Source organism: Vulpes vulpes, chromosome 2 (assembly GCF_048418805.1).
Source record: "Vulpes vulpes isolate BD-2025 chromosome 2, VulVul3, whole genome shotgun sequence".
Classification (NCBI taxonomy): domain Eukaryota; kingdom Metazoa; phylum Chordata; class Mammalia; order Carnivora; family Canidae; genus Vulpes; species Vulpes vulpes.
Window position 1 is genome coordinate 34,429,238 of NC_132781.1, and position 13,032 is coordinate 34,442,269.

The 13,032-nt window shown below is 37.8% G+C and overlaps 1 non-coding gene across 1 annotated transcript; it reads left to right on the forward strand.

The window, feature by feature from the left end:
• Window positions 1-343: 343 nt before the first annotated feature.
• LOC112918204 (small nucleolar RNA U13) lies at window positions 344-445 on the forward strand. Its single transcript, XR_003234636.1, has one exon. It is a non-coding gene; the product is annotated as a small nucleolar RNA U13 (small nucleolar RNA).
• The last annotated feature ends 12,587 nt before the right edge of the window (window positions 446-13,032 follow it).

The following is a 13,032-nucleotide window of genomic DNA, read 5'->3' on the forward strand; positions in this document are numbered from 1 at the left end:
GCTGCTATAAACATTGGGGTGCAGGTGTCCCAGCGTTTCACTACATCTGTATCTTTGGGGTAAATACCCAGTAGTGCAATTCCAGCAAAACTTTAAAGTGCATATTAGTTTTGATTCAAATCAGGATTTAATTATCTCATAGTTAATGGGCCCTCAGGTTATCTAGTTTTCCAGGCTGCCAGAAGGAGTTTACACATTTCTAGCCAAGTAACAATTCTTGGATGAAAGTTGTGGAAGATTCTTCCTTTGGTATAATATTAATCTTCTCCTTTCACTGAAGTCCCAGTCACAGAAATTAAGTTCTGTGTGAAAGGAACATCCGATTAGAAGTCACAGATGTGGAATCCTTTTGTAGTTCATGAGCTTGATGATTGGTGTTCATGCCGTCAGGGACATGTGCCTCCCTCAAACCTTGTTATGACCTTGGCACATTACCCAACTGGTGTGAAGAAAAAAAAAACATGTCAAAGATGTGAATTTATTGTCTATGTTACCTTGGAAAAAATTATTTATCCTAAACTATTTAACCTGTTTCTGTTAATTTTACTATAAAATGGGAATATACTTAGTACCATACCTACCCATAGGTTGAAAGGATAAAATGAGAAACTGTACTAAAAAACACATTTTAATTTGGTAAGATGAGAAACAAAATATAATAATTATGGTAACTAACATTTATTGAATGTTTACTATGGTTGGCAGTTGAGCTATTTATAAAGCTTTCATTGGCTCCTTACTACAACCTTATAATATGGGTACTGATATCGTGATTTAACAGTTAAGAAACCAGTTAAGAAACCAGTCTCAGAAAGACTAAAAGTGTAAGATGATGATGCCATTATTTAGGATCTCCTTATTTTCATCACAAAATAATACCAGTTCAGCTATTATGATGAAGAGCAGAGTATTCTTCAAGGTAAGTTAAGTACTACTGTACCTCATTTTCTTAGATGATTTTCTTTCAAATAATGAGAAGTATTTTGTGAGGATGCATGCCCTTCAAGATGCCTGCTATGTTAAAACTTCCATCCTGAAGAAGTGATGTGCTTTTGCTAAAAGCAACTTTAGTTATGAAGACTCCATTGCAATTTGTACAGCTGTGTAATCGAAACTGCTACAAGGCAAGTTAATATATTATTCTACTCACAGAACAGCAGTTTGATTCCTATGACTTCTTGGCACATCTGTTTGGGATATAAATCCTAAGCAGACTGAACAGTCACTTTCTAAATCTTCAAAATGCTTTACTAAGCAAAGTCTTTAGTGTGGTTAAGGGGAGAAAAAAATTAATAGACTCCCAAGTGAGTGGAGCAGTTTAGCTCAATGCGGAGTGTTTAGGGCAGGTGCAGGTGGGACTGGGAACTTTGAGCTAGAGGGTAGCACGCAAGCCTACAAACACCAGAAGGTGAACTCTCTTGCCAACTTGAGATAATTAGAGAGGGTCTTTAGGGAATGGATCTTTGTAGTATGTTTAATTTTTTTTTTTTTTTTTTTTTTTTTTACTGGCAGGAGTTCAAATTACATTTAAGTAGGCTTGATTAGAGATGCCAATTATTACTGGCCTGCTCACATCCCCTTCTAGTAAAATCCCTACCCATTGATCATACTGAGTGCACAGTAGGCCACATGACCATGACCACAGCTGATTGGACATGTGGCCAAAAATATACCCCATGACTTCACCTCCTGTACTTTGGTCTAGAAAGAAAAGCAGAAGTCATATCTTCTCTCTTGGAAACCTGCAATAAGAGATACAAACAAGGGCTAGAGGGATCCCTGGGTGGCGCAGCGGTTTGGCGCCTGCCTTTGGCCCAGGGCGCGATCCTGGAGACCCGGGATCGAATCCCACATCAGGCTCCCGGTGCATGGAGCCTGCTTCTCCCTCTGCCTGTGTCTCTGCCCCTCTCTCTCTCTCTGTATGACTATCATAAATAAAAAAAAAAAAAAAAACAAGGGCTAGAGTATTACTTTTGCAATTGAAAGACGGGTCATTTGAGAAGGCTGGTCCAGAGAGAGAGTGGTTCTGATTCACTGAGAAGCCAAAAAGCCCTGAGAGGTGAGGGAGTGGCTATTCCTCAGTGCCATTGTTGTAGTATCAACTTTTCCTGAGGCCTTGGGGTTCAATTTACTCAGGTTTTAGTGCATATATGTTTTTTTCTATAACACTTCTTTTGACTTGTCTCTGAGTAGTGAGTAACCTGGCTTTAGTATATTGACTCAATCTTTGCAATCAAAATAACCTGGTATGAATCAGATAATTTAACACTAATGCTGCTCCAAGTGTTAATACCTAGACCATCTTCAAAAGTACCCTATTGGTTTCCTGTTTTAATAGGACTCCTGCATTGCCAGAGGCAGAAAGCACATCAAACTGAACCAGGAGGAATTTATTGGGAGAACTTAAGTATCTGATGAAACAACCAAGTTTGGAGAAGGACATGGATGCTCCTGAGCCTTGGGAACAAGTGGAACCTCTGTCTCAAGCCGTTACAACCCTACTTCTAGTTTTCTCAGCTTCTATCTAGTTTTTTATTCTTTCTTTTTGCTACAGACTATCTTTGTTTGCATTATAGAAAACATGGCCTCTGAGCATCCCAATTTCTACAGAGACTGTATGGCCTAGTGATTAGGAAGTATGGGCCACAGGCTGGTTTTGAATTCAAACGTGCCATCAACTAGCAAGGAGATCTTGACCTTTAGGTTTACCCTTGACTTTTATGTAACCAATCTAAGCCTCTATTTCTTCCTCTATAAAATGGAGATTAAAGATAGGTGACTATCTCCCAGCATTGTGAAGATTGAATGTGATAATGGGTTGAAGCATTAGCTCAGCATTTGACACTCATTTAAGTTAGTACTTATTATTACTTCCCTGCCAAGTGCAAAACCAGAAAAGGTTTTTCCTTTGAGAATGTAGATTTTAGTATCTTGATACAGATACATTTATAGGAAAAAGGAAGGGAGGGCCTTTGTTGAGTTTATCTATCAGCAAGTTGCAGGAGGTGAATTGCAAGGAACCAGGCAGGGGTAAAGCTTGCCCAGATCTGATAGCTGATTCTGGTAGCAGCTCCTTTTAACTGTCACTGGTGGGCACTAACCAGCCTGGGGATGCTCCAGAGGACTTAGTTCCAAAATTCACTGCTGGCCAAAGCACACCCATCCATGGCCACTGGAGGGTGCCAAATATCAAGATGGGGAGCTGGCCCAGGCAACTTAACTGACCATGGAGTCTCTTGGAGAACAAGCTGAAAGAGGCAAAGGAAAGAAGGCCAATAAAAGAATACAAGTGCCTTATTGGCTTATTGGAAGTGCTATGCCAGGTAGGAGCCCTGGAAACCTGGGACAAGTGAAAGTCCAAGAAAACCTAGAGCCTGAGGAAATCTCTACATGGGCTTGGTCTGAGTTGAAGTTTTAAAGGACCATGTCTCAAAGAGAACAGAATGGAGAAGCAGGGAACTGTTAAAACATCCAGACAAGAGAAAAGTTTAAGAATGTAGCTTTGAGTTGAAGAATCTGTATAGAAGTCAGGCAAGACCAAAAGCAAGATAAAGATAGAGCTGAGATATGACCCAAGACAAAGCAGAGGACAGGAACCTTTGACAAAGCATCTAGCCTGTCATATGGGAGGGGTCTGCTGAAAGTTTCAAGCCAGTTCAGACTACATTGTAAAATTACTTCAGTCTTAAAGTAAACTCTACCAATGAATTCAGTCATGCTCCAAGATAATATATATCAAAGTACGGACTTACTTAATATGAAATTATCTAATATATAAAATGTATTTGTCAGTTATTATCTAAAGTACAATTCTTTGAGCACCACCAGAAAACTCATTATGGGAGACATGGCTGGCTCAGATGGTAAAGCATGCAACTCCTGATCTCAGTCATGAGTTCAAGCCCCATGTTGGGCATAGAGCCTTCTTAAAAAATTTAAAAAAAAGAAAAGAAAAGAAAAGAATTGTTGAATCCACAGGAAAAATTACAGAAAAGAAAAGAAAAAGAGGGGCCCCTGGGCTCAGTTGGTTCAGTGTCTGACTCTTGATTTTGGCTTGGGTCATGATCTCAGGGTTGTGGAATCAAGCCACATGTTGGGCTCCATGCTCAGGATGGAGTCTGCTTGAGGTTCTTTCTCTCCCTCTTCCTTTACCCCTCCCCTTGATCACATGCACTCTCTCTCTCTTTCATTTTTTTTAAGATTTTTTTAAAATTTATTCATGAGAGACACACAGAGCTGCAGAGACATAGGGAGAGGGAGAAGCAGGCTCCCCACAGGGAGCCTGATGTGGGACTTAATCCCAGGACCTCAGGATCATGATCTGAACCAAAGGCAGATGCTCCACCACTGAGTCACCCAGGTGCCCTCTTTCTCTCTTTCAAATAAATAAATAGTCTTTTTTTAAAAAGTGTTTTAAGGGCAGCCCTGGTGGCGCAGCGATTTAGTGCCAGGGTGTGATCCTGGAGATCCAGGATTGAGTCCCGCGTGGGGCTCCCTGCATGGAGCCTGCTTCTCCCTCTGCCTGTGTCTCTGCCTCTCTCTCTCTCTGTCTCTCATTAATAAATAAATAAAATTTTTAAAAAAAATTAAAAAGTGTTTTAAGAAAAAGGAAAAAATAAAACATTATGGTATAAAGTTGTAGGGAAAAAAAGAAAGCACTATAAAAAATCCACAGGCAATTAAAAAAAAACATTTATTGGGCTTCAAAAAATGCAAAATATAGAAAAGTATAAAAAATAAAATTATTTATACTTTCACAATTTTAATTGTTTTTTATTTTTTATTTTAGAGATTTTATTTATTTATCTGAGAGAGACAGAAAGAACAAGCAGTGAGGAGGGGCAGAGGAAGACAGAGAGAGGGAGAGTGTGAGAGCAGACTCCCTGCTGATCAGGAAGCCTGATGTGGGGCTGGAGATCATGACCTGAGCCAAAGGCAGACACTTAACCAACTGAGCCATCCAGGCACCCCCTTTAATTGGTCTTTTAATGTTATTTCAATATATCATTTATGAGTGTATTCAATTTGGTATTCTGTTTTTTAACACCTACCATCATTTCATGAGGATCTCTGTGTAACAAAATTATTTTTAATGACTGCAGGCAGGAGCCCTGAATTTCATATGGATTTGTTATAGATCAACATTTTCACCTATATAATTGGATATTTAGGTTGTTTTCAATTATAAATTATACTATGATAAATATCTTTTTGCATAAAACTGTGTTCACATTTCTGATTATTTTCTTAGAAGCTATTCCTAAAAATAAAATTATTTGTTCAAAGAGCCTGAGCATTTTAAGACTCTTGATAAATAAGATCAAATTGTTTTACATAAAATTTGGTTAAATCTACATTTCTCTCTACAATTTCACCAGGATTGAATGTTATCTTACTTAATGTTAATGTCTTTGATAAATAATACTAATAAAACTATAGATTTTTCTGTACTTTTTAGCTATTTATATTTCATCTGTTGTGAATCATCTGTTCTTTTTATACTGATTTTTTTTCTAAAATTTGAATCACTGTTTTTCTTATGAGCTTATTTAGATGCAACATAAGGATTTTGAAATATATTAACCTTTTGTCATATTTATTGTTGGTATTATTTTTATTATGATATCTTGCTATAGAGAAAATTTTTTATGTGGTTGAATTGACTTTTAATTTATTTGGGTCTTTCATCTCTTGATTTGATGATTAGAGGGTTTTGCCTTATCTAATAGACAAGGTGAATAGTCACATTTTCTTCTAGTATTTTAAGATATTATCTTATATTTAATGCTTTAAATTAGCAGGATTTCCTTTTGATGTGTGATATGAGGTGAGAATCAATGTACCTTAATAATAAGGCAATGTGCTTGTGACAAGGTTCCCTACTTGTGAAATATAGCCACTGGTCCTCATGAAAGGGTTTCATAGTGTTCAGAATCTCCGTGACTTACTCCTGGTGCTAGGTGCCTGTGCTAAGCACCACAAACATCAGATATTGGATTGCCTTTGTTAGTTGTAGCCACAGAAAAATTTCCAAAAGATGTTTCCTCTACTCCCTGGTACTTTGAAATAGGGAACCCACCTGGCCATTTCACTACCTCATTTGTGATAGATATTAAAATCTGGTACATCTGGTTAGCTCAGTTGGAAAAGCACTTGACTCTCAGTCTGGGGATTGTGAGTTCAAGCCTCATGTTTGATGTAGAGATTACTTAAATAAGTAAAACTTAAAAAAAACACTCAAAGAAAGGGGCTATCTTGAGTCTAGCTCAGCTTTTCCAGGCTTTAGTGGCCTAAGTACATTGTCACAGGACACTGGTTACCTGTATCTAGTTTGATGTCTTCAAACCTCTAAGGTAGCCATGATGATAAATGATTCCCATTATTAAATAAGATAGTTTATATCAACCAAGCCAGCTTCTTCCACAGGGACTGATTGTTGCCAGCACCATGGCTCTCTTATCTTGGGGCAGTATGGTCCCCATTGCACTGTTAAAGGCATTGGTTTCAATGGTATAGAACTGTTTGGGTCTAGGTATGTCGAAGTTGGGAAGGAGGGATCCCTGGGTGGCGCAGCGGTTTGGCGCCTGCCTTTGGCCCAGGGCGCGATCCTGGAGACCCGGGATCGAATCCCACGTCGGGCTCCCCGTGCATGGAGCCTGCTTCTCCCTCTGCCTATGTCTCTGCCCCTCTCTCTCTCTCTGTGACTATCATAAATAAAAAAATAAAAAAAAAAAAACGTTGGGAAGGAGATAATCAAGTCTTCAACTGCTAGAATGCTTTAACTCTGGATCTGAGGGGAAACTTTTTCTTCCTTTTCAGGAGGTTAATTTGGGTTCAGTAAAGGAAGAGGCCTATGAGAATCCCAGAAATAACTTGAATGCCTTTGGTGAACCTAGCTGGATAGAACAACCATGGGGATCTCTAACACAATTTGTGGAATTGGCCTGGAGTGATGCGACTGCTAGTGGTCAAGGAACCTGGTTTGTGGGCTCATGTTAGATTGGGGAAGTATCTCAGGAGGTTGTACAGATAGAGTATGACCTCCAGGAAATCATACAAAGTGCTGTTCATAAAAAAAAAAAAAAAGTGCTGTTCATTAAATGACTGAGACACTACATAAGCAAGATGGCAATGCCATGTATTTAGACTTACTCAATAATAAGGTAGTCTTTCTATCATTTCCTTCCAGATCTGGGAGAAGTTGTTGGCTCCTTGATGTTTTTATTTTGTAAAGACCTGTGCTAGAATTCAGAGATCAGTAGGAGCAGATGGAAGACCTGTAGAAGTTGTGGTAGTTCTACAAATCAAGAATTCTCTATTCTTTATTACAAAGGACAATGGGACTAAGATGAAGGAGGTAGAGAGACTGATAAAACTGTCACAAAGGGAGAGGATCAGTTCTGAAGATTTCTCAGCCTAACTCTGAAAGGAATATACATAAAGGATCGTCACATGGAACCAGACCTATTGTATTGCCCCATTCACATAGCAGGGAGGCTCCTCTATTTCTGTTTGTAAAAGCATGTCCCTGAAGGCCTTTTGCTCAACCAGAATTCTGTAAACAGAGATCATGGATAAAACAGGGTTTGGTTGGGAGTTGGGATGGAGGCAAAGAGGCATTGGCTATAATGATGGCAGATACATGACAGTGAGGAGAAGGCATGGATTTTCCAGGCCATGGTTGGGTCATGGACCTCTAATCAGAGCCAGAAATCCAGGGACAGCATGTGTCTTGAATGTCCCCAGTTTCTATCTACACTACAGTGGCCTTATGTCAAGTGGGAGAGAAACCAGCTAGACCAGAGAAAGCTGCCTGAACCCCTTGAGTCCATCATTGCTTCAGTCTGAACCCACAAATCTGCACTCCACTGGAATGTAAAACATCCTTTCCTATGCCTAAGGAAATCAGGCTACACCATGGGCTGAAGTCCACAGACCATTTGGTGGGGTGGATGGTATCTTTTAGGACCAGATATGAATGGATAAAATCTGCTCTTTTTCAGACAAGCCCAGCCACACAACCTGCTAATCATGGAGCAAATCGAAAATGCCAACTGGTTGAGTTGAAACATACTTCACTTTACTTGGCCAACTGTTTGGTTTAATTAAGCAGACACACTTCCAGACCCATTTGTCTCAGTTGTTATTTTTAATCTAACATCGAAGCTTAATTCAGTCCTTTTAAATAATAAGGGCATAGTGTTGCAGTTTGCCTGTTTTCCTAAAAATCTTTCCATCAATAACAATATATTTCTGTAAATAAATGAGATAAAACCATGGTTACTACATAGCCATCATATATATTATACCATCACGTTAATAGAACAGTGTAGAGCTAAGAATTGGTGATCTGCTCCTGGGGTAATGTTTAAGTAAAAACGTTATTTTCTTCCTTATACCCACTCACTTTTGCCTTCTCAGGTGAAAGTTGAGCCCATTCCATCTCAATGATACATCTCAATGATATGAATCATCATTTTTCTAATGTGGGGGATAACATGCTATAACTATGCCATCAGTGGATTTGTTACTTGCTTTACAAGTTGTAGTGGTAGATTTGCCTTGATCTGTCAACATTCTGCCAATAGGGTTAGTTAGAATTCCTCAATTGTTCATAATAGGAACAGACTCTGAAAAACTTGAGTAGAAAAGAAAAGTTTTAGGAGGATAACATGAAGCTGATGGAATTAAAGGGAAAGACGGGGTATGTGCTTAGAGAAGGACAATAACCAGGACATTTCTAGAGGTTTAGGTGATTAGAGTCCTTGATAGTCTGAGGGCATAGCTTCTGGGAGTCAACTGGATTTTCAGTGTCTAGGTCACATCATTCAAGATTCACTGGCAGGAGAGTCTGTTTACTTAATTCCCTGACTCAAGGAGAACAAGGCAGTTTGATTTATAATTTCCTCAAGAGATAGATAAGGCAGTTTTCCCATCAGACTGCTCTTACCAAAATAAGCCTTGTGTGGTACTAGGACTCTAAGTCTCACTGTCCAAAGCTGTTCTAGTGCTGATCACAGGGACTTACATTCTTTTTCACTGGCTTCTGCAGCTCTTTCGGGTCAAATTTGGAATCCTCACCACTTCTCCTGATCACCAGGACCACCAAATATTCATTGTCCTCCACCAGTATGGCTAGGACTCTGGAAGTAGTGAGAAGGCTTCCTACAATTATGAATTTTATAGCCAACAGGCAAGACATTTTGCCTGTGGAGAAATGATAGCTCTGTCTTTAGGTCCCCCAAACACCATTTCAATTTTTTTAGTTCTCCAAGTGAGAGCATTTGGATGTGCTCCTCTGTATCGCACTCAGGAATATCTCCTCCTACCAAAGTAACTAGTGTCTTAACCTTAGAACATTTTTCATATTAATTTAACCAACTTCAGGGTGAATTCTTGATCATACTATCCTTTTTTCAAAGGTTGTCCCATGCTTATCTCCTTTCCCAATGTTTCAGGAATTGTACTAGTCCCAAAGTCTCCTCAAGCATTTCCCTCATGAGATGAGGACTCCTGTTCATCTTCCCTGAAGTCCCAGAAATCTGCAAATGAGGTCCCTAATATGACAGAGTCTAAGCATCAGCTTGTGGTAGGGTGTACAAGGCATATAGGGATAAGAGGCTCCCTATTGTGCTCAGGAGGCTAAACTTAGACCACATGGTGGGGCTGGGATCATCTCTATGAAGTTAAATTACTTGGAACTCCAGCTTGAATCCTGTAGCAACAGAAAGCAACTAATCTACCCTCTACCACATATGGAACCATTCTGATAAGAATCAGCACTGTGGGAATAGGTCAAGAGTCCAGAGAACTTATAGGGCTGAGGAATATGTGTTACCGACATTAAAACTCTAATTGCACTTTCCCACAGAAACACTTTTATAAAGAGTGGTTAGGATCTTCAATATTATTAGTACAATATTTTATGTATATTAGGGTTCCATAAGCTTTTGTGGACTGATCTTGAGGCAGAGATACATTTGTAATATTATTTCTATAGCAAAACTTGTTCCCAGTTCCAGACAACAGACCAACATATAAACTAATAAGCTAGGAATTGCCTATTTTGAGATTTTCACCAGTAAACACAATAGATTCATAGGCTTTCATAGTCAGTCAAACTGAGCTTACAGCCTTATGATTAAAGATACTGTCTCTGAACCCAGAAGCCTTCCATTGCCCTTTTTTCCTCTGCTGAACATATTTTGAATTGAGGTAAAATTGGTAATATAATATTGTATTAGTTTCAGATGTACAACATAATAATATATTTGTATATACTACAAAGTGATCACCACAATAAATCTAGTTACCATCTGTCACCCACTTCACCCATTTCACCCATCCTCTAACCCCTTCTGTCTGATTACCACAAATCTGTTCTCTGTATCTGTGACTTTGACTTTGTCTGTTCATTTGTTTTTTTAAATTCCACACATAAGTGAAATCATATGGTATTTGTCTTTCTCTGATTTATTTCCCTTAGCATAATATCCATAAGATCCATTCATTTTGTCACAAATGGCAAGATTTCCTTCTTTTTTATGGTTGAATAGTATCCTATTGCATATATTTACATCTCCCTTATCCATTTGTCCATTGATGAACAATGGTTTTTTCCTTCTTGACTTCTGTGACTAATGCTGCAATGAACATAGAAGTGCAAATACTTGTTCAAATTAGTGTTTTTGTTTTCTTCAGATAAGTATCCAGAAGTGTAATACTTGGATCATATGTAGTTATATTTTTAATTTTTTGAGGAACATCCAAACTGTTTTCCACAATGGCTGCACCAATTTTCATTCCCATTAACAGTGTATGAAGTTTCTCTTTCTCTACATCCTCAATAACACTTGCTTTTTCTTGTCTTTTTGATACTAGCCATTCTAACAGGTGTGAGGTGATATCTCATTGTGGTTTTGGTTTTCATTGCCCTGATAATTAGTGATGTTGAATGTCTGTTCATGTGTCTATTGGTCAGCTACATGTCTTCTTTTAAAAAAAATGTCTAGGGATCCCTGGGTGGCGCAGCGGTTTGGCGCCTGCCTTTGGCCCAGGGCGCGATCCTGGAGACCCGGGATCGAATCCCACATCAGGCTCCCGGTGCATGGAGCCTGCTTCTCCCTCCGCCTGTGTCTCTGCCTCTCTCTCTCTCTCTGTGACTATCATAAATAAAAAAATAAAATAAAATAAAATAAAACGTCTATTTGGATCCTTTGCCCATTTTTTAATTGTTTTGTTTGCTTTTATATGAGTTGTTAATATATTTTGCATATTAACCCCTTATTGAATATGTGATTTGCAAATATTTTCTCTCATTCCATAGGTTGGAATTTTATTTTTGTTTTCATTTTGGTGATGGTCTCCTCTGTTTGCAAAAGCTTTTTAGTTTGATGTAGTCCCTTATTTTTGCTTGTATTGTTTTTGCTTTGGAGACAGATCCAAAAATTTAATGCCAAGACTAATGTCAGGTAGCTTACTGCCTATGTTTTCTTCTATGAGTTTTATGGTTTTAATTCTTACATTTAAGTCTTTAATCCATTTTAAGTTAATTTTTGTGTATGACGTAAGGTAGCACTATAGTTTCATTCTTTTGCTTGCAGCTGTCCAGTGTTCCCAACACTATTTAATGAAGAAATTATCCTTTCCCTGTTGTATATTCTTGGCTCTTTTGTCATAAATTATTTGACCATATATTTGTGTGCTTATTTCTGGGGTCTCTATTCCATTGATCTTTGAACCTGTATTTATACCAATACCATACTGTTTTTATTACTATAAATTTGTAATAATGTTTTGAAATCAGGGAACATGATACCTCCAGCTTTGTTCTTCCTTCCCAAGATTTCTTTGGCTATTTGGGGTCTTCCCTGGTTCCATACAAATTTAGAATTATTTATTCTAGTTCTGTGCAAAATGCCATTGGTATTCTGATAGAGATTGCATCAAATCTGTAGATTGCTTTGGGTGTTATGGACATTTTAATAACATTAAGTATTTCAATCCAGGGGGTGGGGAGTTGGAGTAACTGGGTGATAGACATTAGGAGGGCACATGATATAATGAGCACTGGGTATTACATAAGACTGATGAATCACTGAACCTCTACTTCTCAAACTAATAATACATTATATGTTAATTAATTGAATTAAAAAATATCTCCTGAAAAACTATACTTAATTTGTTCAGCCAATATTTATTGACATACTACTACATGTCAAGGCCTATGTTGGCCTCAGGGATGCATCCATCAGTGAATGAAAGGTTGCTACTACCATTGAAGGGCCTACAGATCTCCACATGCACTAGGACAAGTACAGCCTCATTCATGCTAAAGTATAGAGTTCTCTAAAGATTTTGCTTATACACTCCCTCAAAAATTATGTATACCTTTATTTCTCAATCAATAAAAATTTTCAGTTTATGTTTAAATGGTTGCAAAGATGTAATTCTGTTATAAAATTAACATTTTAAAATAAAATTGCTTCATCATTGTTTTAAAAATTAAGAAAAAAGGTATTTCAATCCACGAGCATGGCATATCTTTCCATTTATTTGCATTGTCTTCAATTTATTTCATCAATTTCTTCTAGTTTTCAGAGTACAGGTTTTTAACCTCTTTGGTTAAATTTATTCATAGTTTTTTTTTTAAGTAATTGTATATGAAATTGTTTTCTTAATTTTTCTTTCTGAGAATTTGTTGTGTATAGAAACATAACAGATTTATGTATGTTTATTTTGCATCCTGAAACTTAAATTTCATTCTTATTCTAAGAGTTTTTTTGTGAAATCTTTAGTTTTCCATATACATATATATTGGCATCTGTAATAATAACAGTTTTGCTTCTGTTTCAATTTAGATGTTTTTCTTTACCTTGTCTGATTGTTGTGGCTGGGACTTCCAATACTATGTTGAATAAAAGTGGTGAGAATGAGCATCCTTATCTTGTTCCTGGTCTTAAACAAAAAGTTTTCAGCTTTTCACTGTTGAATATGATGATAGCTATGCATTTGTCATATGGCCCTTATCAT